The sequence below is a fragment of the Strix aluco genome, chromosome 2 (assembly GCF_031877795.1).
Source record: "Strix aluco isolate bStrAlu1 chromosome 2, bStrAlu1.hap1, whole genome shotgun sequence".
Classification (NCBI taxonomy): domain Eukaryota; kingdom Metazoa; phylum Chordata; class Aves; order Strigiformes; family Strigidae; genus Strix; species Strix aluco.
In genome coordinates this window covers 49,802,660-49,829,839 of record NC_133932.1, presented here as the reverse complement: position 1 = coordinate 49,829,839, position 27,180 = coordinate 49,802,660, and the positions used below count along the sequence as shown (strand labels likewise).

The 27,180-nt window shown below is 40.3% G+C and overlaps 1 long non-coding RNA gene across 3 annotated transcripts in view; it reads right to left on the bottom strand.

Moving 5' to 3' along the window:
- The window catches only part of LOC141919329 (uncharacterized), a 92,310-nt gene that overhangs the window by 15,447 nt on the left and 49,683 nt on the right, over positions 1 to 27,180 (bottom strand). For all 3 annotated transcript variants that reach the window (XR_012621933.1, XR_012621932.1, XR_012621934.1), the window contains exons 3-4: positions 20,223 to 20,327; positions 17,519 to 17,611 (exon numbers count right to left, since the gene is read on the bottom strand). This is a non-coding gene — a long non-coding RNA (uncharacterized LOC141919329). The remainder of the gene's footprint in view (positions 1 to 17,518; positions 17,612 to 20,222; positions 20,328 to 27,180) is intronic.

The following is a 27,180-nucleotide window of genomic DNA, read 5'->3' as shown; positions in this document are numbered from 1 at the left end:
ATTCTGGAAGCATTAATTACTTCTAAACAATCAGCTAGAAGCATTGCTTCTTCAGTACACCAGGAAACTCCCAATGACAGAACAGTGCAACCAGCATATTTATGTAAGGGTTACTTCCTCTCAGAAGATGTAAAATGTGGTTTTGACCAGACAAGAGCATTATTGTTCTGCAATACGCACAGAATCTTATTAACCTGACTGAGAAGATAAAAGGAAAGGCAATACCACAGTTAATTAATTTTAATAGAAATTCTATACATACTTATTCTTTTAAAAATTAAGAAAATGGGAAAGATTTTTTTTCCATGGTTAGCCAAAAGACAATTAGAAGAGTTGTTCCAAAACCAGATACATTTTTCTCAACTGAGTGTCACATTTTGGCCTGTTGATAGACCTTTACTTCACTATTTCTGCTTTTGCTCTAGACACAGTGAATCAGCTTATGACTGATTCAAGTGGAACAACAAACATCAGGAACCTCACTACTACAGAGTAATTTTGTCCTTCGTACTGAGACCACAACCTGCATTCCTATATCAGCAGCTTCCCCAGATTGTCCCCAGATCCCATTTAAAATATCCTGTTAACACAGAGGTGTTTCTTCTTTCTCCTGTGTGTTTTCTCTGCTCTTCCTTAAAGATTGTCTGATCTTGGTTGAACAAGACTATTCTGCTGAAGGTAAGAGAAGTCAAAGCCCACATACATTGACATGAGTCAGTCTAAGAGTATATACTGAAAACAAAGAGGGAGAGTAATTGTTATTACTGAGAGACAACACAATAAAAAATCTGTCCTATGAGGATCTCAGTATCAGGACATTACTATTTGGGAAGAGGGGACAAGAAACACCATCTTTCAGGTCATAATTGTAAGAAGAGATGACCCTGTGCTCAGTCCATCAATAAACATATGGCCCCAAAATATGTGGAATATTGCTTCATTTTCAGCCTCAGTTCATATTTCGTCACTTTGAGCTGATGTGAGCATTCACTTTAGTCCTTTTGCATTTACTTGTGGTTCAACTTGTAGTGCTAACGTAAATCTCTCACCTTCTTTTGCCCCTTCAGATTGCACTCATCTCCTTTTGTTCTTCTCATGCCATATCCTTAAGAGCTTATGATTCATAGGATGTTTCTCCTACAACCTTCTAGCAACTCTTTTCCTATGAAATATTTTCACAAACTGGCTGAACATGGGAACAATCATGGTGGCACTTTCCCCAGTGTTTCTTATTCATTACTGGGGATAATAGTCTAATTTTAGTTCCATTAAAAACCAGATACCACCTATAAGCAACCCATTTCAGAAGGCAAAAATTCTAATATATTTGGGTTCACTTACAGAAAAGTATGTACCTATAGCAACAGCAGTTAATCAAATGAGGATTTACAGTACTTTAAGCAATGTTTTATAGCAGAAATTTCATTTGCATTTGTTACAATACTTAATCAGTTCTCAGAAGTACAAGCTTCATCCCAGCCTTCTGAATCTTCAGGCTGATGGGCTCCAACCTGAGATAAATAGTATTTGTTGATCAGAAGCAGAAAGCCAAACAACAGAGAAGCCTGGCCTTGAAAACTACTCCTGCCATGCCAGGAGGTGTTACATCCCCTGTGTTAAAAACAAACATAACACCAAGTTGCTAGAGTAGTAAGAGAGTAGAAATGTTTCATTTGCAATGAAATGTCAGGCAGGCCAAGGTAATAGATACTCAAAACCACACTCTCAAAAAGTGGTTCAAGCACCACTCAGGTTTAGTTTGTATTTAACAAAAGTATTACATAAAGTTTCCTAAGGAGTAAACAAAGTGTTAAAAGTTGAGAATTAAATGAAGAGGCTGCCTATTTATTACTAGAGCTCTGGGACCTGAAGCAAGCACTCTAAGGTCTGCAGTGGACTGGCCATGATGCATGTTTCGGGGCAGGGCAGGTTTTGAATGTGCTAGCAGAAAGGAAGGCTGGAGATGGGAGCTGGTGATCTATTTCTGAGAGACCATAAAAAAGGGAACCTGAAACAGCAATGTGCAGCCGCATTACTCCTACACTGCTGTCACACAGCAATCATTCAATAATTAAATGAACAATATGTGCCAAACAGATTAAATCAGAACCTCCTGTTTTCTTATAATTATTTCTTATTTCTTGTCACAAACAGAAAGAAAATGCAGAGGTAAAGTCACATCAGACGCCTTCCCTCAAAATCTCTTGAGGAGACATACAGAGAGAAAACTGTTGTCTGAAGTAGGTAAGACCTAAACCAAGAGAGACCCTTGGAGAGGGGTATATAATCACCCACCAACAATGCCAAGCATTTCTTGAGAGATGAAAAATGAAAAGCCACCCACTCCTGCCTTAGGCCTGTAATTACCACGAGCATCATGATAATATAAAGCAGTCACAGAAAACGCTAACTGGGAAAAGAATAAACAAGGACAACTAATGCTCTACTGAGGCCTGAAATGAGACTGCAGAGTGATCAGAGATCACTGTTGCAGCCCCTGTTGGGAAATGGCCTTCCACAGTCAGACACTTTTCTTGGCAAGGTGCAAATAGCTTTCGGACAAAAAAAGAACAGCTTTTGGGAAACCGGAGTTTTCATCAGAGACAGGAAATGTAATATTAATGTCAGCGAGCAATAAAAAACAGATGGAACTGAGCACCTTCTCCTTGAGCAGGGGTTGAGAGGTGGTCCAGGAAACCCTCTGAGGAGGACCCTGGGGCCATCATCACACCAATTTCCCACAGAGAAGGGAATGTGTTGCGCAATTCACTCCAAATCCTCACATTGGGAGGCAGCAACTAGGTAATCCTCCCTATAGTTACAACAAACCCTAATATTGGAAGGGGCACAGTATCAGCACTGGCTCTGAGTCGTGAGGAATGTCAATGATGTTCTGTAGCTGTAAGCTGATGGCCCCGTCAAAGGATTCATGAAGACATTTTAGCATCTGCAGCATCCATTGATCTTAGCTGGACTTTTGGCTAAAGAACTGAGAAAATTAGGCCAAAGGACAATTTGTGAACAACATAGATATACCTACAAATGAAGGAAACAGATCTCTTGTCCAGTCTGATGACTGCTACCTTCTAAAATTCCCTTTTACAGTGCACTCTGTCTTTACTGGTAGCAAAAGGTCTGAGGGTTTTTCTGTTGATTTTTCTTTTTTTTTTTTGGGGGGGGGGGGGGCAAGGAGAGGTGTGAAATTATGTTTTCATAGATCAATAAGTCATTTTGCTATGTATCACTCCATGTGAAGGCTCAGTACAAAAATGAAAGCAACAAAAAAAAAAATATGCTACTTAAAGATACCTTCTTAAAGTAACGAAGTTGAGAAGCTGCTGCAGTTACCAGTTGACAGATGTGTAGCTCTGAAGAGCTAATTAATACAGCCAAATAGCTGGTCCTTATTATATCCAGTTGTGGGCAACACTTCTAGGAATATCTCATTTCCTTTGTCATCCTAGCTGAAGGAGGAAAATGAGCTCTGATTTAAGATCCTATTTCCCAACAGCTACTTCACAAGCTAGCTACTATACTTAATCAACAATGAGGCTATAAATACGCACACCTTGTTATTTCAATGTTTCACTTGATGAAACATAAGAGGCCACTAGTGGACAGCTAGAATAAGAATGAAGGATTACTGCAGTAGCTCCTGGATGACCTGATATAATGCAAACTTGATGACAGAGTCAAAACTGGGGGGAGGGCGATATTTCACTGTGCCACGTTTCAGTGACATAGACCACATCAGGGCCATTATCCACGATGGAAATGTAGATATGTTGGGATTTATTAGGTAAAGACAGGCTGTTTAATACGGAAACAAAAGAAATTATAGATTGAAGCAGCAGGGTCCACCGCTCTAAGTGGACTATCCCAGAAAAGAATGGCTGATAGACTTTTATGAAAGATGTGACACCACTTTTCCTCAGTCAAGTGTGACATATTCCAAACCAAAGGGACCTTTTGCACCTGAAATATTAATAAGAGTCATCTGAAAACAGAAGACAAGAGCTGGCTGCACATGAATGAAAATATTATGATAAATATGCCACCTACGGGTAAGATATATAGATAAAATGTAACTTTGGGAGTAGGTTACAAAAGTATTCACAGGTAACAATTCATTTTCTACAGGAAATGAAGATGGATTGAACCAAGTTAATGTCCAGAACATCCCTTCAATATGCTATAATATCAACATTCAGCACTGTTGCTATAGCAGAAGAGAGGGTAACAACAAAATAAAAAGAGACAAAAGATCAGTGAAAATTATTCGTCTCCTCCCACATGTGCCTTTATTACAGGATTTTGCTTCAGAATGTGGTTGCCCTTCTATATATATTCACATGAATTGAGAAGACAAGTTTTCAAGGGACAGAGCAAATAATCAGGCTCTACGAAAACAACTTGCTTGGCCTTAAATTTGTTTTAGCTAGAATGGGCTGGAATTTCTTCTATGAAAAAATGGGAACTGCTTAAAAAGCCTCACCTTTAACAGGGAAACATCATGTTCAATGAAGTGATTTTTCCCCAAATAATACATTCTTTTCTTGTGAACCTAAAGCAAGAGAGAAAAAGATTTCACAGTAGCCAGTCGCACAGGGACGTGATTCAGAGTAGAGACTGGAACACAGATCTCACCAAACACTCCCGAGTGTGCTAACCACTGAGTTACAGGCAGCTGTCTTCTGATCCATGCTGGGAAGAAAATACATTCTGAACTATTTCAAAAATTCAGGCTATTTCAAAGAACAGGCGTGCTATCATCTAGCAAGCCCTACTCTACAGTCCCAGAGATATAGCAAAAGGATCAAAGCTATTCCAAAATCCACTGTTGGCTGTGTAGCATCACATCACATATTTGCAACACTTGCATGGACATTCTCTAGAAAATCAGCAGTATCCCCTTTGGAAATTAATTCTTTTCTCTTTGTACCACAAAAGAGCACAACACATCTTAATCCTTTTTTGGTGTATGAAAATCCTTCCCTGTTGGGATTTAAAAGAGAAATTAATCCCAAAACAGTGATTCCAGTATGATTCACAACGAGCCCATAAACTCCCCAGCACTGTTTCAGGAGTAATTGACAATGCAGTTACATTATTGGTGATATAAAAAGGGCTCTACTGCACTATTTCTTCAGTGTCTTATGACTTAAGTGCAGCAGGTATTTGCTGAAGCAAATAAAACTATCCAGTAAATCCTCTGTAACATTTTGGGGTGGGGAAAAGAGATAATATTTTCAAATGGCTGCTGCTGTAGAGCTGTTTTCATGACCCACCTGGGAAAAAAAGGCCACAGCTAAACTGGGTAAGACAACTTCACTTAGTTTCCCTGCAATAAAGATGAAATCAGCACTGGGCAACAACACACTGAATTTTAAACTCAAGTGCATGGAAAGGATATTTTGAGGGGCACACATTTTTATTTTCATGTTGATCAACAAGTCAAGCACTCCATCATCAGAGTTCATGATCATAAATGTACAGTGATTTAAACCCCAGAATTCACAAGAAGTCATAGGAAATTTTGCTTCTTTACCACTACATTTTTAACAGGTTTGCAGCATGGTGGAGCCTTGATGCTGAATTGCAAACATCACATTTAAAAATTCCTGCCTGTGCAGCACAGAAGCATGATGCAGAGAAGCTGGGCAGGGGCTGCTATGCAGTGATCTGGTATCTGGGCCAATACCTAGTTCATCTGCAGACTTTTGCGTCTATTAAGAATAATAAATATTTAAAAGCTCCACCACCAGCTCCAATGGGAAAGAACACAGAGATCTGATGTTCTGATTTGGCTTCTTATACAGCCAATCTTGAATAACACCATGGCGGTTGCTGCCAACTTCACTGATATTACCAGTCGTTGAATTAGCAGATAATGTTCTTTCTGATGATCATTACCAGAAGATGCGTAACACTGCATGGGTACTCCTATTGAGCGTAAGGCTAAAACACTGGCTTTAGTGGATGCAGTAGCATTGTCTTCGATGAGATCAGGATATCCTTAAATAATTACTTTTTTAAATTTAGCTATGAAGAGTCCTGCAAATGTGTGTCCTACTGAACCTGCCTTTTACACATTCAATATAAAAAGCCTTCACATTTGTTGTGCTTCTTCTGGTTTTCAAAATAGAAACAAAAAAGAGTCCCTTTATCCAAGCTTGGCCATACCTAATTTAATTTTGCTTGCATCCTGCTGAGACCATACCATACCCTTGCAGACAGGATGCAGTTAACTATTAACATCTGCCAGAGTGAATCAGCAGGATCTGTACAACTTCTCACTGCAGATTTCCAAGCACTGCAAATCAAGGAAGGCAGGAGAAAAACCCCTGGTTATATCCCTGTTTTAGACAAACAAGAAGCTGGGTCAGTTTTTCTGAAAAAAAACAGGGTAATTAGCATATGTCAGAGATTGCAAATATATATTGCTTCCTTCCAATACATCATAGGGACACTAGCAGAGCCCAGTAACAATACACATTTCAAAACTGTTAGGGTATACAGTTGCTTTTTCCTCTCAAGTACATAATTACCATTATTAATAATTTAATTAAATAAGCGTGTTATACATAAAGGAATTGATTTTTAGTTAGGAATAAACATCTCTCCTATAAACACTCTGGAAGGTTTTGGGTTTTTTTTGTTTAGTTGGTTTGTGTGTGTGTTTTTCCAGTGGAATTTTTATAAGCACAGAACGAGAGATGACTCAGAATTTTTATGAAGAGAATCGGGATAAATATTTGCGATAAGACAGAAGGGACAAGTTTATTGCAGCGTCCCACAGTTTTATAAAAAATGCTAATGCTGGAGTTTGTGGAACTCCGGACGTTGTATTAGCAGGCAGAGGCTGGGAATACTAATCACAGAAAACTTGCAGTAAATCTGAGAGATAAACAACAGGGTCAGGGACTGAAAATTGCTGGCAGATAAGCTCTGTGGCAGAAATGTTTTAAAGATGGTAAAAAAATGTTGCAAAACTGCCATGAAATAATGGGAGAGGGCATGACTTTCTTCCCTGAGAAATCTGTTCTCATTTGGGCATGAATCACTGCATACTTGAATGTAAGACCCTCTTCTCCCAAGCTGTAAATTACCCAAGTACAGTATCACTCACTCAAAGCATGTGGATCCAACCAGCAGCAACAGCTGCCCACAAGTCCTTCACGGAAGTGCTTCCTATCCTGTTCATACAGCAAAAGGTGGCAACATGCTGAACCTACATACACCCTTAATCGGTAAAATGGTGAAGCTGTTGCACATACATGAACTTTTCCCTAAGATCTACCTTTAAAAGAATATCCCCACCACATTGTTGGAAAACCACAGCAGAATACAAAGAGGCAAGAAAACAACATGAAGTTTATAGTGCATCTGAGCAGTTTGAAAATAGAAATGCCATGGCCATTACACTGACAATGAAAACCATGGCAATTAAATCACTTTGGTGAACACAAAATTAATTATTACAATTTTCTGCACAGAATCACTACATTGAAAACAAATGAGAAAAGTTTAGATTTGTAATCAACAGAGAAAAAGAAAGGATATAACTGTACTTCTGTTGTTGGACAGACGAGTTATGCACTAGTACAAGATACCTGAATAAATAATTTGCATTATTTCCAAAAAAGCATGTGAAATTATCACAAATCAAGAAAAGCGTATGACTTTTCTACATCGTTTTAAGGTAATGGGAAGGAAAATAAGAACTGCAAGCTTTACTCTTAGAGCCTTGGGAAAAAAAAACCAAACAATGTAAGGATTCAAGCTGAAGTTCTGAAGTCTTTACTATGAAGATGCATCATTTTTTCAAAAGACTAATAAGCTGTTACTCCAGCTGATGCCCTCACTGCTAGAAACTTGCACTTCAGTCTGCAATTCCCAAGCTTCAGCTTCCAACCCTTCATTCCCAATGTATCTCCTAAATTCATCAGACTTTTGCTGTGAGACAGCTTCTTGCTACATAGGCACTGTATCTACTTTTAAATGTCCTCTGCAGTGAACTGGATTTCTTTTTTCTCTCTCCTTGCAAGACAGACTATGATGAAGTGGCAGAAAAAGACCTTGTAGTTTCCTTCTGAACTCTTCCCAGCTAGGCGACATACTTGTTAAAGTATTTGGACAACACAATTGCATAGAGTATTCTGGCAGTACTTTCATTAATGCCAAAACAGTAATGGCATTGTTATATTTTCATTCAATATGTAGCCCACTAAAATTTGCTAGGACCAGCACCACCCCGTAATGGGAGCTCAGTTCAAGCTCGCAGTCACTGCACCTCCTGAGACCCTGAGCAATTGCCCTCGAGTCTGCCCAGCCACGCCAGGCACGCAAGTGCTGATCGCTGGTGGGTCTCCCCAGTCTCTGGCTGTGGTTCACATGTGATTTTGGGGAGCCCAGCTTCTCCCATGATGACCCTGGTACTTCTAAATAGCTTTTCTGTCTTTGCTTAACTCTAACTTCTCATTCTCCTAAACTTTGTCAGCAATTATTTTGTTCAACACTGGTAAAAATTACAAAACAACAAGTTTGTAGACAAAAATGTGGGCTTCCTCACCCCACCTTCATCATCTCCCACCCTCACTAAGGACAGGCATAGCCACTTCAAACTAAGCATCAGAACCTGCTCCTTGAAAAATCTTAATTATCACATTTTAATTCATTTAATATATGCTATATTGATTTCACTTGGCAGTAATTATTTTTCTAATCAGAATGTTGTTCTGCCAAAAGTCAGATGTTTTACTGGAGTCCATGACAACAGTGTTGCCTTTATCAAATAGATTTGTAATTAATTAAAACTGATATCAAAGAAATAAATGAACTGTTTATTATAAAACCATGTTGAATAGCATTCATTAGAATGAAGGGATTATGGCTTACATCAATTGCTATCATTCTTTTCATGATTTGTTGAGAACTGATAAAAGGCTAACCAATTTAAAGCTACCTAGCGCAGCCGGCCAATTTATAAACATACAGGCAGAACATTAGCTTGTATTGTGTCCCCCATATCTTCTGTAACACTCCCAGAGTTGCTGAACTCGAGTGGTTTGGAGAGCTCCTCAGCCAGTTCTTTCAGCAGCACTCCTGGCTGCATTGCAAAATTGCAGTGTTCAATTTGAGCAGCGGCTGCTTACCAACAATGGTGCTCACATACACCACCACATTTCCAGGCACTTGCTCTTCCCTCTGGGTGCTGACATTTAAATTTGTGCATTTGCTGACTGGGTGAAGGAATGAAAGAATGATACAACACTTATGTTCTTATGAGGGAAACAAAACACAACATATTTCAATTTTTTCCAGTGGAACTCAACTACCAAAATTCCAATCAGTAAACATTTTCTTTCCTTTCTTAAAAGCACTTGAAGAGCAGTGACTAGTTTTGAAAAGAAAAAAAAAAAAAAAGGCAACAAAGAAACTCGAACTCCACAGCAAATACAAGAGAAGAGAGCAACTAGTGCAGGAGGAGACAGGACAGTAACAAACAGCAGCTGTGCAGCCCCCTGGGAAATCCCCCTGATTGAATTGGCATGGCTATTGACCTCCCAGTCAGGGCTGAAGCACACGGCAAGGCAGCACATCCTCTGGGAAACAGAAGCCTCTGCTGTGCTGCCAGCCTGAAACCTTTCTGATCACTCTCTCTTAGTCCTCTACCGCAGTTATATACAGCTCCATATTTCACCCTCATGGAGGAGTGTGACACTTATCTAAAAACTTTCCAAGAATGACGACATGCACATACACACTCCTCTGGGCACGAAAAACACACTGAAGAGTAAATGCAGTAAATATGCCTTCTCTGATCTTGGTATTATGAATCCTGGCCAAGAACCGGAGTTCCCATCAGCACTGATGAAAGATGCACATTTTACAGCATGAGCAGGACATGAGGTGAGGGGATGCCAAATAAATAATGATATTCCCCAGCAAAGGTCAAAGAAACCAAAAATCTAGTAAGAAACAAGCAAATAAATGACCTGAGTATCTTCACTGAATCAATAGAAACAGGCTTATAGCATGTTGTTATACAGTATGATTTTAAGGACCTTGATTGATTACCATATCTTTAGATTGTGATAGAATAGTAACGACTGAGAATGCTAACACAACTTTTAGAAGAAGGCTCCAAGGTACTCCAAACAAAAAATTGAGAGATAATGCTCCACATCTAAAGTCTAAAACTGAATCATGGTAGGCAGGCATCACAAAGTACCCACCACTGTGATCCATATGCATCTCTTTTCTAAAATTGATGTCAAAGTAATACTTACATAGAGAGAGGTATCCATAGCTTTCAGTGTGCAAACAGAAACACATAGCCTATTTTGCCAGAAGAACGTGACTAGTCTAAGATGTTCCAGAGCCAAAACCAGCAGCATATGCAGTGCAGATATTGCATACTTTCATCTGATTGCCACCTTGAAAATGATAGGACCACACAGCTTCAATATCCAGAATATTCTCAGACCTTTATCCAGATTAAAGTAGAGTATTACATTTGCCAACCTCAAGGTAGCAAGAAAATAGCTCTCCATGTCCAAAACATTTGGACGCAGTCATGGACTCTCTCAGTCAGGTGAGAGTTACTACTGATCACCCCATTTCTTCCAAGGTCCAGGAACAGAAATGTGTTCCTCATGTCCCCAAGTTTCTGAGTCACTTTCACAATCATATGGCAAATAAATGTTCTCAGATGAGGGACCAATCCCGGTTCCTAGCAAGTAATGACTCGGACTGCTGTGGCAACACAAGAGAAAGAGAGCTTTCTTCATATCCTCACAATCACAGTCTAGTGTTTCAAAACTTCACATTGTAGTCAGTCATGCACATAACAGGACATGTCACACATGCGGCTTCACCTACATGCCACGCACTATCAAAACAGTGCAGTGAGGCTCAAGCTGTGAACAAGGACACTGGAGGATAAATCTACTGAGAGATGAAGACAAAAACGTCTCCCTGCATTACCAAGAGCCTAATTCTGCCATCTGATCAGCGTTCCCCAAAAACAAACAGGCTTCACTTGCCTTCAAAAGGATCACCTAACAGGCTTTGTGTCCCAAAACAAGAGTTATTTTCTCTGCTGGAATTAGGAAAAGGGCTAACCAGCACACCACTCTTTACCCAGCTCCAGTCTCTGAGGGAATTTCGCAAGGCCACCTGCATGAGCACTCAGGGGAATCCTGAGCTTGTCACACTGGCCATGAAATCCTGAGCTAAACAAAGGTCAAACTTCTTCTGTACAGACACTGAAGTCATCTGTTCACAAGAATCAATCCTGTCACACTTTTTTTCTGTGGTTTTCCCTTGTAATGATGCTGTATTTCAACTATTACAAGGAAAAAAAATCCAACCTGTAGGCTGGACCAGAATTAGCATTGAATGGCAACCCGTCACACTGGAGATAGGTGTGCATACACTAAACTGTGCCCTTCTCCTCCCAGTCAGCCGGCACTAAGGAGAGCACAGTCCCCAGGAATGATGTCGTGTTTTACATCACACACAACCTCTGCGACCAAAACCAAGGCCAGAGTGGTTCAAGAGCTTGTGGGTGTGTTTTGGATCAGTGCCATGCCAAAGCAACAGCAGCACTGCAAGGAGGTGAGACAGAAGGTGGAAACGTAAATCTGCAGTCAAGACCAGCAGGGATAGGTGGGATTCCAGTTAGTTATTCCAACTCGTGGGTGACTGCATCTGCAAATGAAAAAGATGATGAAAAGCCTACTGAAGCTCAGTGAAGGTAACATTATAAGAGAGGAATAATAGAAAAATGGTCTTAACTGTCCCCTTTGCATTCCCCCATATTGTCCTTCCAGCTTTCAAGCTAGACAAAGGTGTTTCTTTCTCTTTAGTTCCAACACCTAAACACTGGATGAATTCACCTGCACCTATGTATGACCTATGTACGACTAGTGCCTATATTGTTAATCCAGATTGGAACCTGCAATTATCAACATTACTACTGCTTTTGAGAAGTGTGGATCTTTTGTTCACCAAATGTCCCCTTTGCATCTTCCATGCTACCTATGGATATTTAAAATACATTTCTTTCTCTCTCCTCTGCCCATATTACTTTTAAAAAACAAACAAGTGCTATAAAAACAGCTTTGAAAACTAAATTAGTTTTCATTTTATTCATTCAAGAAATACTCCTGTCAATATTGATTAATACTGAATAGTTAATTTTAAGAGCTATTGTAGAAATTACTGAGCATAAAGAAAAAAAGAAAATTTCAGCTTCTCACTATGTCTGATTGCAGAGGTTATTGGTCGCTGTTCTCTCATGAGGAGGACTTCAGAAATAACCTGTAGTCACATGTATAGTTACTGACTATTCAGACAAAACCTTGAATGGATTATCTGCTGTATTAAACTAAAGTGGATATTGTCTCCAGAATACTCAGAAGTTTTTTCCCTGTTGTACAGACTTTATTGTGTTAAAACCTTTGTGAAGTAATTTCATGATAATACACAAAAATAGGAGAAAACGGGCATGATTACCTACATATAAGGTAATTATCTGCAAACAGAGAGTTGGTTTGTAGCAGACTACATTTTTACTTTTAATCCATAAGCCAGATCTCATGTCCAGTATTCTACTCTCTTCTAATAAACACCATAGATTACCAAGGGTACAGTGCAGATCCAAGGACTCTGCAGAAATGCATCCAATGAAATATTGTTGGGCCAGGGAGGGAACCAGGAGGGAAGCATAAGCAAGAAAAACCCGGTATTCCTCCCAAAGCCATATGAAATTCAACACAGAATCTTTGCCATGATTTTCTTTCAGTTTCATGTACAATGGAGTGAAAAGGAATTATCCCCTTGTGTGACAAAACCATGCAAGAAAAAGTAATCTTCTATCTGTTCATACTCTATTTCCATATTTCTATATTTACTATGACAATTCATTGTGTTTTGTAAGCCTATGGCCGTATGATGAATTTTTATTGCATTTAAGCTTCATGATAAATATAGCACCTAGCAGACCTAATTATTACAGCCTGTATTCATTACCATAGGAAGCTACATTCCAAAATTTTTCAGGGTAGACAACTCCCCCAGTTCCAGGTCCTTCCTCATTAAGCCACAATTAGTATGATAAATGTGGATAGTTATTTGGTTACAGGCAATAATGGCAATGCTTGCTCATCATAAAATGGGGAAAAATAATTAAATATTACAAGAAATGGTTTAATAATTAATAATAATACCTCAACTGCCTGCAAATAAAGCAGAACTCCATCCAGGTGTTCATTACTGGCTGCAGTTCAAAGCCAACACGGCCTTAACCTCAGAATAGCTATCTGCATTAATGTAGTAGGCAGAAGGATGAAATCGTGCTTGTCCTTGACAGGAGTGCTACAAGGTGCTTGGGACTGAGGATGTACAGTCAAGCTGAAGCTGGAGTTGGTAATCATTCTGGCTAAAGCAGCTGCAGCCTGAGGAGCCTGTGAGTGCATCCTCAGTGGCTCCTAATTCTTAAGTACCATCCAGGCCAGCACCTCCCCACCCACAGAGTGACCTAAACAGCACTTGAGGCTCCAATTTTTTAATACACATTGATTTAAGGAAGACTATTCTGAGATGCGTAGTCAGTGCTAGGTCAAATTTAAAAAGATTCACTTTTCTGTCAACTTAATTACAAATACAGCATTATATAATCCCATTTAATTGCACCCTTCACCTCTTTAACATCCTCAGCCTTCTGTCTCAAGGCACGTCTCCTCAGAAAACACCTCCTGCTGACTGAAACTGCCTTCCAATAATTAAGCCTGGTATCCTCTTTTCTCCCAGGGGTACACAAGACTATGTCAGTGTCATAGAAATCAAAGGCAACAGGGCTCAGCAGCACCTCAAGAGGGTCATCTAATTTGCCTCTTCGTCCCAAAGGCAGGATCAGCTTCTTCTAAATTGTTCTTGACAGAAGTTCATTTAATCTGCTCTTAAATCCTCCAGCAGCTCCACAGTCTCCCTCAGCAATCCAGTCTGTGATCAGACTCCTTTACCATTAGAAAACTTCTTCAAATGCTCAGGCTACATTTCCCTTACTACAATTTAGCCCATCACTTCTTGTACCATTCTGTTGAAGGTAAAACATCATTGAGTCAGGGAATTTTACTTGACTTAATTTACTGCCAACCAACACAAACCTACAATCACTGATTTGGGTAGTGAGGAAAAAAAAGACAGAAATCACTGTGCAAAAACCTACTTAAACATCTGTCCCCCTTCCTGCTCTCAAGTACCCTTATTTTTGCCTTTTTTTAAAATCTCAGTGCACCAGAATTCCTCCAGTGAGACAATGAGCGCATAGGAAGCTGAAGTAGTGTGAATTACAACTTCTAACACTCTACAATTAATGGTTTCCTGCCATGCTGTTCCTTAGCTTCCCTTTCCCAATGTGTGTTGCCCACAAGCCACAGTCCCTCAGGGATGTCCCTGTCCCATCATGGGTCAGCCATGGCCACAATCCCTCAGGTATGTCCTTGCCCCAGCATGGGTCACCCACCACTGTGATCCCTCAGACATGTTCAAGCATTCAGGTTTGCTGACTTCTCCAAGCAAACTGGTGCCCACGTGTAGACATGACATTCCCCCTGTAGCCTCACAGCATTGAGATGCTTGCAAGCAGGCAGCCACACACTTCAAATATGAGTGTCATTGGCAATTCAGGGAGGAGGGGTTGGCAACAGCACAATGCAACATGGTCAGCTTCCCTTCAGTTTGAGGACCCTCACCTTTAGGGATCTTCAGACAGCTCCTCTGCAGCTGGTAGTCAGTACCTACAGACAGGTCCCTGCCTCACTCCACAGTGGTTTTGGTCTCTTTGTCTTTCTTTCCCTCTGTTCCCAGTGCTGCTCCTTCAGAACAAGCTAAGTGCGGTACTGGTCTCGGGCTGCACAGGCAGGATGTGACTTTTGCCCAGGTATCTCTGGAGATAGCTACATACAGCTCATCTCCATCCCTGCCAGAGCCTTGAGCTGATCAGCTGCTCAGAACTGCTCTTCTTATCAGCTCTGTTACTTTCTTGTTTCATATTTCAGTTTCATTGTGCCACTGCTGAAAGGTACTTACACATGCACTTAAGTACTTTCCTTTGCTTAATCAAAGCCTGTGTACTTGTATGCAAACACACTAATTGCTGGCAAAATTGCTCTTATGTAAGCCACTACCTGATGTTTTTCATGGAGTTGGAAATGCACAACAAAGACCTTTGTGCCCATTAAACATTTTAGGAAAAGCTTTTAACTTTAGGTGAGGAAATGTGTCATGGGGAATTTGAGTACGTTTTCATCGGTATCATCAGAAGAGAAGAATAATTTATTCCTGACAGTTGTCTTTTGCAGCATGTCATTAGAATGATCCCTTTATAGCACCCATTCATATACATGACATCTTAAGTCATACCCATCCATCTTCCTCAGCAGATAAAAGACTATCATCCTTCTAATATCTCATTTTTTCATTTGAAAGGCTGTGTCAAAAATCATTTCACAAGCATTAACAAGTTCAGCCTACAAATTTCCTGGAATCTTCAGGCACTTTCTAGGGCCACCTTTTCTTCCTTCCTTTCTGCCTCCATCCCGCTCCCCACCTCCTGATCTTGTAAAAAAATATATAAATGCAAGAATGCAAGACACTTCCTGAATGAAGGACTAAGGGAAACAGACCATTTTCACCAACCCAGATCCCTGATAGGCACATGATTTTGTCATCAAGAAGTTTGTCTGACCAGATGGGATATACACTTCTTCTGTTTGGTTTTCAAAAACCACACACAGAAATAATCTCTGAGTTAGAAAAGACTAGCAGCCCATATGAGGACAACTGTCTCCCTGAGATGCTTGGAACAGGCAACAACAAACCAGTTGTGAGTTGGTGACCAGCCTAGCAGAGGCTCTTTGCTCTGGTGCTATATTAAATTCTCATCTTAGTTAATATCTGATCTCGAGTTCTCCTCAGTTCCATCTTAGATCACTACTGTTAATTTTCTGCTCATATCATATTTATCTCTCACCAGAGAGATAAATATGCACATCCCACATCTTGCTTCCCTCACTTAAAGCAGTCAGGGAAACCCAGGGTACTTCCACCCAGATTTACATCTTTATAACCTAGAACCATCTTCCTGCAGGTGACCAGCTTGTTCCAAATTCAACTCCTTGTACATTTTTGTGGGACTGCTCAGTAAACAGATGTGCTTCCTCTCCTTTGAAAGAAAGTATTTTTTCATACATGGGTTCTTGACATGACTCTCACTGATTCATCATCTTCACATGTACAATACACCTGTCTTCTTCAAGGACCATAACTGTGAAACTTACCGTTCCATACATTGCATTTAGGTAGTTAGGGTCCAATCTAACATCATCTGAAAACAGTAGTGTGGTATTATATCAGACTTGCAGGATACATTCCCTTCATACAAAGACTATTTCATATAGTAATTGTGTTCAGTCTGTGAAAAACTCCATGTACTGACTCACAAAGTGCTTCTTTACATAGTGTAAGGCTCAGTATCCCAGCCCGATGTTAACTGTTTGCATTGCTGGTGCTGGATGTCAGCATGCTGTCACTGAAGGAACACATTATGGCTTTTAGTACAAAGATTACTTATCAACAGAAGACAAAAAAAGTAAGAGAACCCATTCAAGATCCTGTAATATAATTAGCACAGTGCAATAGATAAGAGTTTTAATTTAGAAATCACCTCCTTGACGGTGGAGGGAAACATTAACATTTTTATATTCTGCTGCAATATTAAACAACTGAAGTTTATTCCTCATGCAGCTGAAGGGATCTCTTCATAGCCGAGTAGGTATCACCCAGCCAAGACACAGAGAAGTAAGACCTGTATGTTTCAGTAAAAGCAAACCATCAGATTGGTAACTTGTTAGATGATGGATAACAAAATAAATGTTTAGTTCTCGCTACCTCATGCTCCAATAGGAAAATGGAGTGCAACCCACAATCCTCTCAGTCAGAACATACAAACAATAATATAAATATATGCAGAACTCACCTCAGTGTGACTAGTACATGGCATTGAATCTAAACTTTCGGTCATCCCAAAAGCAATGGAAATCCTCTCCTTGAATACACAGAGAAATCCTCTCCCTGTATTTTGTGTATACAGAAGTTAAATTTTCTAGTAGTCTGTCATATATATTTCTGAAGTTCATGATTCAGTGGTGAGTTGGATTTTAAGTATTTAAGATCAGGTAGAACTCCTTGGAGTTATATGGTATGGAGGAGGTTTTCTCCCTGTTTTTAATGGCTGCACATAATAGTGCCACACAGTTGGAAACATCCATTTTTCATGCTAGATACATTTAAGGGAGTGAGGCTGATAAATAAACAGAACCAGGAGGTACAGGATTCTGGATATCTGAAAGTTATCCAACACATATAATAATTACGCTTTTTTAGCAAAAAAATGCAATAAAAGATTGAGAGCTCATCCAAAGCAGAAACATTCTCTCTTGTTACTCACATCAGTAGTTGGAGCAAGAAAACCCATCTGTTTAAGCAAATATATGTCCAAGTAGTGCAAGGAGTACAATTTGCTGCTGAAGTGTCAGTCTCTCTGAAAAGGTGAAAATACAGTGCTTTGACTAATCAAAGACCCTGGACCATAATATATGTTTTACAAGAAGACCCTTCCTGATACCCTTCCTTTTTTAGCTAAATTCTACTTTGGGTAGATACGTTTTCCAGTCTGCATGCTCTCTAGTTTTAATGAGATGCTTTGAGTGGGAATCAGCTAGAGATTAAAACAGGTGTGGCAGGTATCTATGCTCCCACTGTACTCAGTGAAGTCTACAGAGGGACTCAGCTCACTGCCCCATAGACTTCTACTCTAGGGAGGCCTGAATAACTCTTGAGATGCTACCAACCAACCCTGTTGACTATATGTTGACCATGATGACCAGAGTTGAGACATCTTCCTCACATATCCATGAAGGCTTCTTAATCTGGAGCTAAATCTCACAAGACTGAGCAAATTCTCTGGCTTCCTTTCTAAAACCTGGCAAACAATGTTGCTGACACTAAACTTTCACACTACAAAAACTCACATATTTCCAAATTTCAGTCTGAAGTGGAAAAAAAAAAAAAACACAAAGCCTCTTTTTTTTTAAGGTTACAGAACTGCAGAATCACAGAATGGTTGAGGTAGGAAGGGACCTCTGGAGGTTATCTTGTCCAACCCTCTCTGCTCAAGCACAGCCACCCAGAGCCATCTGTCAAGGTACTTGTCCAGACAGCTTTTGATTATGTCCAAGGATGGAGACTCAACAACCTCCCTGGGCAACCTGTGCCACTGCTTGGTCACCCTCACAGTGAAAAAGTTTTTTCCTGTGGTTCCACATGCAGACTGAAGTAGGCTACTTTTAATGGGAACTTTTAATGGCAACAAAATTCCTTTACCAAGTATGTATCAGTGAGCACAACACTGCCATTTGTGATTTAAGATTAAGAACTACAGACCAGTATTGCACTGTTACTCTTGCCCTTTGTGACCTGAAGAATAAGGCTGACTGCACTCATAAATACCCTCACATCTGTGAAGAGGTGATCTCCATAGACCTTTATAAATCTATGAAGAGAATTGAGCAAACCATGGGCAAGACCAATGTCTGTAGGAAAAAAGCAGTACTGGCTTACATAACCAGCTTCACGTGTATTTTAGTATTAGTTCTTTTAAACCTAGCAGCCAATAGATTAAGTCTGAACTTGCAAAGTCATTTAACAAAAGTAGAAAAAAAAATGCAATCTTCTGATCTTCATATCTTTTAAACAGAAAAAAATTGAAAACAAGACTAAGCTTCTTCCTCAGCTTTATGCCTATGGTAGATGAGCATAGCTATATTCACTTCATTAAGACTCATTAGATAATAGTAGTTTAAAATTTAGCCTGTGTTTTTAAGCTGTGTAGCTTTCAAATCTTATATATATAGGTTTTAGTTCTATTACATGGTAAGAAGATAGAGTACCAGTAATTTAAAAACGAAGCAAAAAAAAAACCCTGACCAACAAGTAATCATTCAGAGGGTTGATAGAGTGCCTTTAATGGCCTTATAATGCCTGCTAAGGCAATTAGATATTCAAATAGCAATACCTGTTCCTGGTACCTAAAATGCACTGCAACTACTATTCTGAGCAGCCCCAATTATTTACATTTTGATTGTTTAAGGCCTTTGATTCTTTCCAACATCACTTTAATTAGCTTGCAGAGAGAGACAGCACAAGTGACATGGCTTCCATTTGATGTACCATTTCACAAAACCCTTACAGTAATCAGTGAAAATCAAGCCAGAAAAGGATATGCTGCAATAAATGTATTCTATCACAAAGCAAATCTTGTAACTTTATACAGCAAAGGTGCTGTACACGTTGCATATTTAACCCTCTAGTAAGAGAAGGATACACCTGAAAGCATGAGACATATTTCTCAGCCAAAACAACACCAGTGTACATCTTCGGCACTGCTTTCATGCTCTTATGTTATTACTAAGCAACTGACAATTGCCCTGTCACATACACTAAGAAAACAAGATGTTTTGCCAGCACATTTCTAATTTGATGGATTGTGACTTCTATCTCCCAGCAGGGATTCGATCCTTGCATGTCCTTTTTTATGACCACTGTCTAAGGCACTGAGCCATGGCAGTATCTCACATGAAACTCAATGTATTTGTAAATATAAACTAAATAAATAGTTAAAAATGCAAGAGAGGGTACTAGTGTCTTTTGCAGTAATTGAGGAGTGTGGTTGAGGGGTACACAACATGGCCCATGATATCTATGATAACTGAACCTTATAACATTTCTACTTCACTTGTGCTTGACTCTCAGTTTTCTTTTGACATTCAGGGTTCTTTAGTGCCATGCCTGAAATTTAGCTGTTGCTTGCCAGTATATCATCTTAATATACTGTTATAAAAAGAACGGCAAAAGAGAGTCACCTTTACTTTCTGATCATCCCTACTCTCCAGTCCCCCCTCACACACCATACAGAGGAAACAAATACATACTTAGAGCTCTTGTGACCAGAAGCTATGGGTTTCCTGGGAGAGTGAGTAACAGAAGTGGGCCAGACTATCTTCCAAACATCTCATGGACAAGTAGGTAGCAACCTTTTACATAATGTCCGCACGCCTAAAGAAGCAAATAAGTTCTGGTAAATACGTACTCACCTAATCCCCTGCTGTTCCTCAGGAGAACTTGTCAGGGTCTGCTGACTTCTGGCAAAAACTCAGGTGAGGAAAGAGCCAACATCATCTCTGCATTGGTCCCAGCGGCTAAGTATGTAAGTGGCATCAAATCACGTAAGAGAGAAACAAAGTCAGAAGTCTTGCAAAGGCAACAACTCCTGTAGTCTGTGTTGGTGCCACCACAATTCACAAGTAGAAGAGTATTATTCTAGCATCCCAGAATATTACCCACATCAAAGAATACTGCATGATAACAGCATTAGAACAGATTAATTCAGTGAGATCAAAGATTAGTAGCCTGTTTCCAACATTGGATGGTCCATGATGAATGGTCCATGATAGCTGAACAGGTAAAAAGCATTTAAGAAGCCACACAAGTGCAGAATTACTTCCCCTGTTACACTTTCCCACCTCTACCACCAGGGGATCCATGTTTTCCTGAGGTGGGCCTATGGATCTTCCTTCTATTTTTGTAACCCTTTTAAAGCTATTTAAATTTTTGGCTTCCAGAGTTTCCCATGACGAAGACTTCCAAATGAAGTTTTGAAAAGCAGTCACCAAAGGGCCAGCCAGTAATGGAAGCCAGGAAGCAAAAATCAAGGACTGGCTGAGCAAACCAGAAATAAAGTAACTTTTTTGTTTGATCTTTGCAACGTTTTTCAGAGGACAGGGTCTCTCATTTTCCCCCTCTGCTTTTTAGCCTTGAAAATGGCACTATCCATGATCTGCTCTCAGAGGATGCAAATTCTGATATCTGTCAGCCTCACTCATGGGAAGTGTTTCCATAATTGTGTCCTATCTGGATGTGCTATGGTGCGCTCTGGTCCTGCAAGTCAGGAAGCAGCAACAATGAGCTTCTCCAGGGAGAAAAGGGAGTTGGGAGCAAAGCATGGTGACAAGACCAGAAAAGACAATGGTATCGCCAGCAATAGCCCATTCTCACCATACTGTGTGAGGTGAGATCCCAGACCACCAGGCAAGTCTGTAATAAGGTGTCAGGCCTGAGGGCAAGAAATCAGTCCACAAGTCAGGGCCAGGATCTAGTGTGTGGCCAGGCACAAGCACAGCTGCAACACTACTGTGGTGCGTCCCAGGTGGGAACCAACCTCATTCCCAATCAGCAGTGGGAAGCCTCTGCAGAGCCTTCTTTCAGCATTTGCTTAAAGAGCCCCAAGACAAGCCAAGGCTTCTCAAATATCTCTCTCTGACCAGAGACCTAGCCTTGGGTGCAGCGGTCCCCAGTCCTGAGAGAGTGCGGGATCATACTTCAGGCTCTGACACTGCCATCCCAGAGGCAAGGGAGGCCTTCCCCACTGCCGACGTTGCTCCATACATTGCAGTTGCTTCTGTGGAAAATGCTTTACAACCTGGGTGACTGACATGACTTCCTTGTTTTAAGTCTCTCCTCTCTGATTTGGCCCTTCAGCTGGTCTTTAAAAAAGCCATCAAGTGAATTCCAATTTAGATTATTTGAAAAACAAGATTTTAAAAGCAGTCCAAGTACAGGAAATCACTGTTGAAGGCCATAGCTGAATGAGAAATTTCATCTTTAAAATGGATTTATGTTCCATCCTCTCAAGACTCCCATTAAAAAAATGCCTCAACCCACAAGAGCTGACATCAGGTCAACAGTATAACATCTTCTTAAGCATCGCATTGATGGTACAAGTGTGTTTTCAATGACAGTTTAGCCAATGAAAAATTTCCCTGTTCATGTATTGCCATAATTCAAAACCTAAGTGAAAGTTATACAAATATCTCAACACTTCTCATCACTTACAATAGTCTTTTTGTGAGTTAAGGGCACTTAATTTCAAGACAAAATATGTGCATCAAAGGGACTGGTACAGGCAGTAATGAACTCACAATGATTACTCACCGGATTAAACACTATATCCAGGAACCAGCAATTTTAACCTCAGTAACTGTTCGCTAATTGACGGATACTTAACTAATTTGCACAAATAATCACTATTCCTTAATTACTAGCACAACTTTAATACCAAAGGTGTAAAACCATGGAGACATCATTAATCTTAAAAAAAGTTGCTACAGAATATTTACTAGGTTCTCCTCCAGTACTATAAATTCATTCTGGCCGCAAATTCAGCTTGGAAGAACACTGACTATTAAAGCTATGATCATTCCAAATTTGTCTGTTGCCTTGAAAGAATTTAAGATGCAAGTTGTAAAAAAGGAGAGAGATGTAACAAGCTTTAGATCTGATATAGGGAGGTCAGCTTCATGATGGTTTTTCATTGGCAGTCTTGCATACAAATTTAAGAGGTATAGGAACAGCCTCTGGATCAGTTTTTCACTTTGATTAATGCAGGTGGTAGGGTGGTGGTGTTCACAGTGATCATTTAAGAAAGCAGCAGAAAAGCTTGTAGAGAGACAAGTGAACCATCTTGAACCTGACAGACATTGATGAGAATCAGACTCGGGGCAAAATAATAGCTTGGAAAGAAGGAGACAAGACTGCAGTAGAGAGAGACATTTATGAGTTGTCAGGGCAAGGCTCATTGTTGAACTATTATCTTAGGGATTAGTTCATTGAGAATGGAAAAATAAAGGAATGGAGGAGGAACTTCCAGGACATCTCTTGGAAACTTAGCAGGGAATGGATGGGGAGAGGGAAGGAGAAAGGATTCCTCTGAAGGACACACTGAAGAAGCAATCAATCACAGAGTGGAGAATACAAGCAAAGTAACACAGTCACAGGTGAAAGCAGCACAGGAGTCAAGCAGATCCTTTCTTTCCCCACAGCATCAAAGGAAACTGGCCTCCCAAGAAATCTGGAGTCAAATGCAATTTTGAGCTTAGGTGCAGTGAGGCTTTGAGAATGTTTTTAATAGAACAGATTGAGATACAGAACTTGCTTCAGTTTTAGTGCAAAAACAAAGTTTGCATGAATTGGTTCATTGTAATTCTTTTGTTTGTTGCTTTCTTCCTTCTTTCTACAGCTGTATAATGTATGATAGTAAGAAAACTCTCCCCATTATATCTATTCACTCTACAACAATAATACATACAATTAATATGAATAAGCTACAAAATAATGAACTTGTAAAATCTATGGAAGCAAGAAGTCAATTTTTTTAATTTGCTGAGGAATAGACTACAGAAGCATTTAACCAATTTCCTGTAGATTCCTTTTCTCAGCATGTCTGGAAGCACAGGTTCTTCCCTGACACCTCAAGGGAGAGAAGCTGCCGAGCATGACTCTGCCTCCGCTGCTGCAGCTACGCCCACTCCTGTAATCTGTGGCAGCATCAGGGAGCAGCAGTCTCCCTCTTTTCCTCCCTGTGAATATGTTTGTATGTCCACCAGTTCCAGGACTGAGCCATCTCACACATGTTGCTGCCAGCAGCTAATCTAACCTCCATCACCCTGAAACCGGGAGGGGACACAATTAATTTCTCCTTAAGGCGTGTTTACCTTTGTTGATAGCCCCAGCTGTGGGGTCTCCTCTTAACACAATGCACTTACGAAACTGTCACTGCTGTTCTGCACCAGATATGTGTAAATGTAATTCTTATGAACTACCTTCCTTTCTAAAGATGTTGTTACCTGCCCCTGGTGTCTTTCACTCTGGTGTTTTGGACCCTTAATGATGCTCCCATACAGGAGCTTTGTTCATCTCCCCATAAGTGCCACTCTGGATTGATTTCCTTTCCTCAGCAAATTCCAGTCACTCCCTCTAGAATGATCTCCAAATCCTCCCGTGCTCTCTCTCTGGCAGTTGGCTGCAGTCCAGGTCCTTCTGGAAGCTGATGTCTCATTAAGGACACTTCCTTAAGTGTAGGTTTGTGACTAAGCTATGGCAAAAGGGGAAATCATTTTACTTTCTGTTTTCACCCTTTACTTAACAACATGCTGTATATATAGATTTTTGTCTCTATACCAACTCCTGAAATGTTTTAGTGCTCTTTCACATTTAGCAGTAATATAAAATAGCAGCTGCTCAGTTCAGTGCTCCAGCAGTATTTCTATTACTTCCAGTGTCTGATCTAGCTATTCTAAAGTTAGTTTGTGTATCTCAACATTGTGCCTCTGCCTGCCTTTAGACTACAGGCTTCTCAGTGTCTGCTGCACTTGTACAGTCCAGGGCCAAAGATCCTCCCTCAGACACCACAACTGTTCTGAGACCCAGCGGTAACTTCCACAATAAATCTAAATGTGGGTTTTTTCCTGTGTCACACTGACTGTGTCAGGCTTAGAAATGTTTATTATACTGTCCTAGGAGAGAAATTTAACGTGTCTAGCTACTCCTGAGTTTTTTAGGGTCACTTTCCAAATCCGGGGAAGCATATGCACAACATGGCAACTCAAACAGACGCAGCAACCAGTGCTCCAAATTTTGGCTTCACTTCATCTCATTACAAAAAGCAGCTCATGTCCTGCTGTGGAGGAGGTGCAGGATTATGCGGGAGGTCAGACTCCATCGTTCTGCTGATCCCTTCTGTCCTTTACTGTCTAAAAATAAGTTTTCAAAGCCCTTCTTAGGTCTAATGGAGACTTCACAAGAAATTCTTAAACCGAGATCCATTGCTGGATTCATGTGAGCAGCTGAATGGACCCATTTGCAAGTCAAGGCTCTGATCCAGTAAAGATATACATTCTTATTCACTTTGCTAGAAGGTTTTTAAATTGTAAATGTTGATGCTTGATTCTGCACCTCCTGCAATTTCTTTTAAGTGACTTTCACAAAGGACAAAGTCAACTAATATTCAGTACTCAGCTTTGTACAGGAGCTGGTGGTCACAAAAGGTGCAAAGCAATATTTCAGCAAATTTCCTTGTCCTCCTGCCATCCAGTGGGGTTATTGGCTGTTGCTCTTGAACATTTGATTTCCAGCAGCAGCACAGGTGATACTACCAGTTTCTTATATCCTCAAGCTAATAATTCATCATATAATAGGAAGATGCAAAATGGTAAAAAAACATTTGGGGAAATATCTAATTCCTGAGATGACAGATGTTGGATCACATATATCTATTTTCACATTATTTTCATAGCTTCTGCTGAACATGTTTACAGCAATTTCCGCTTGAAAGAATAACCATGATTTTTTAAGACCTGTCCTGTGTTAAAACGCTTGGGCATAGCAATATCTGGTATCTAAGCAATACAATATTACATAAAATTCTTGGATTTTAACAATATTTCTGGATATGGATCAGCCAATGAACTTTGTTTCACCAACCACCTAACAGATATCTAGCTATGACTGCTTAATGAATGTTTCCCTGAAATGAAATCTGGAACATTTCAGACTATCAGACTGAGGGAAAAAATAATTGTCTCTAAGAAAAATCCCATGCTGCAGGCTCAGTTCTACATAGCTGAAGTTCACTTTATTTCCACTGGCAGCGTTTTCACCTTTGAAAATCTTCTCATATAGCATTGTGGTAGTCTTTTGTGTTCACAGTGATCACTGCAGAATCTGCTAAAACGGACTGATGGAAGTCAAAGGCCAACTGTTCCCATGTGGTCCAACTTCCGTTAAGTGCTGCATCCCTCTGGCCCTATAGGTTCTGTAGGGAGCAGTAGGCATGCAGCGTTTCCCAGGGGGAGGCTTGAAATGCTTGAAAATTATCAGTTAGGATAAAAGCCTGCATGCTTTCAAGTTTTGTCATGCAAAGACAAGTGGACTGAACTGAAACTGTTAAGCCCTCTCCCTGCTGTAGGGTGCAACATACGGAGCTACACCCTTGCAATGAAAGCTGTACAGTCTGCGCCAAGCAGCTGCCACTTGCTGGGCTCAGGTGCATTGTATTTACAGTGTCAGGTGCATGAAGCCACCAACCAGGTATCAGCTATGCATTGGATGGAAGGTGTGCAACGTGCCCTGGAGAAGACTGTGACATCTTGGGCTGCCATGTTCCCATCTTTCCTTCCAGCAGGGTGGCTTCTGGGAAGGGAAGACTGGACACTGGAGGCCTGTAGCCCACAGCTGTGCTCCACTGGCATCCCATCCAGGGAAGCAAGCCCCAGTGCTTAAGTTTACATTACAAACCTGACACAGAGAGATCCAGCCAGCCCCAGTATGAATCCAAGCTGGACCAGCTCAAGCTTGCTTTGCAGTCTGTTGTACAGCCCTGAGCTCAAGCCAGTAAATCATCTTCCTCTTTCCCATCTTAACACTTTTATAGCCCCTGCTACAGACACTGCCTCATAATATTACCACAAAAAATAATATTTGTGATGATAGTGGCGTTGAATCAGCAGTGAGTGCAACTCTGGAACCAAGCCAATGAACAGTGCATCACTGACGGTGGAGAGGCAGCCACAGCTATGGCAACATAACGTCAGGGATGGTGGTTCCTATGATAAACAACATGCCGCTTCTATGCTGCTTCCACCGAAGCATTGTATAAAAGCACTACTGATCAACTGCAAGTAAATGGCATAATAGTTGCCATCCTGCTAATTTATTGGGGTTTATCAAGAAAATAGAAGCAGTGGCTGTGGAAGAACTATTAGCAAATGTGCAAATGGATTTTGCTTTATTATTGCCAAGACATCCTAATACATTGGTAATGGGACAATGGCAGACAGTCCCATGGTTTTTCCAAAATGATAAACTAGAACAGTTCAGCCAAGCCAATGGTATACTTTTCTCTTGAGTTCACAAACTGGTTTTTGACAGAAAAACACACAGACAGGGAAAGGAAGAAAAAAACCACAAGCATATACACAAAGTTGAAGCTAAGACATCCTAGCTAGCCATTGGCTTTATTTTTATGGCACAAGTTAAAAGATACCAAAAATGACCTTTTCAGTAAGCAGATACCTTTCAATTTCATCAGTTCAACATGAGTGTGGATACGGCAGATGCTGGACTGGACTACAAAATGTCAAAACTATCAACCACAGATGAACCCTCACTGGTATATACACTTGGGTTGCTGAGTCATTTTTGCAAAAGAAACAAAAC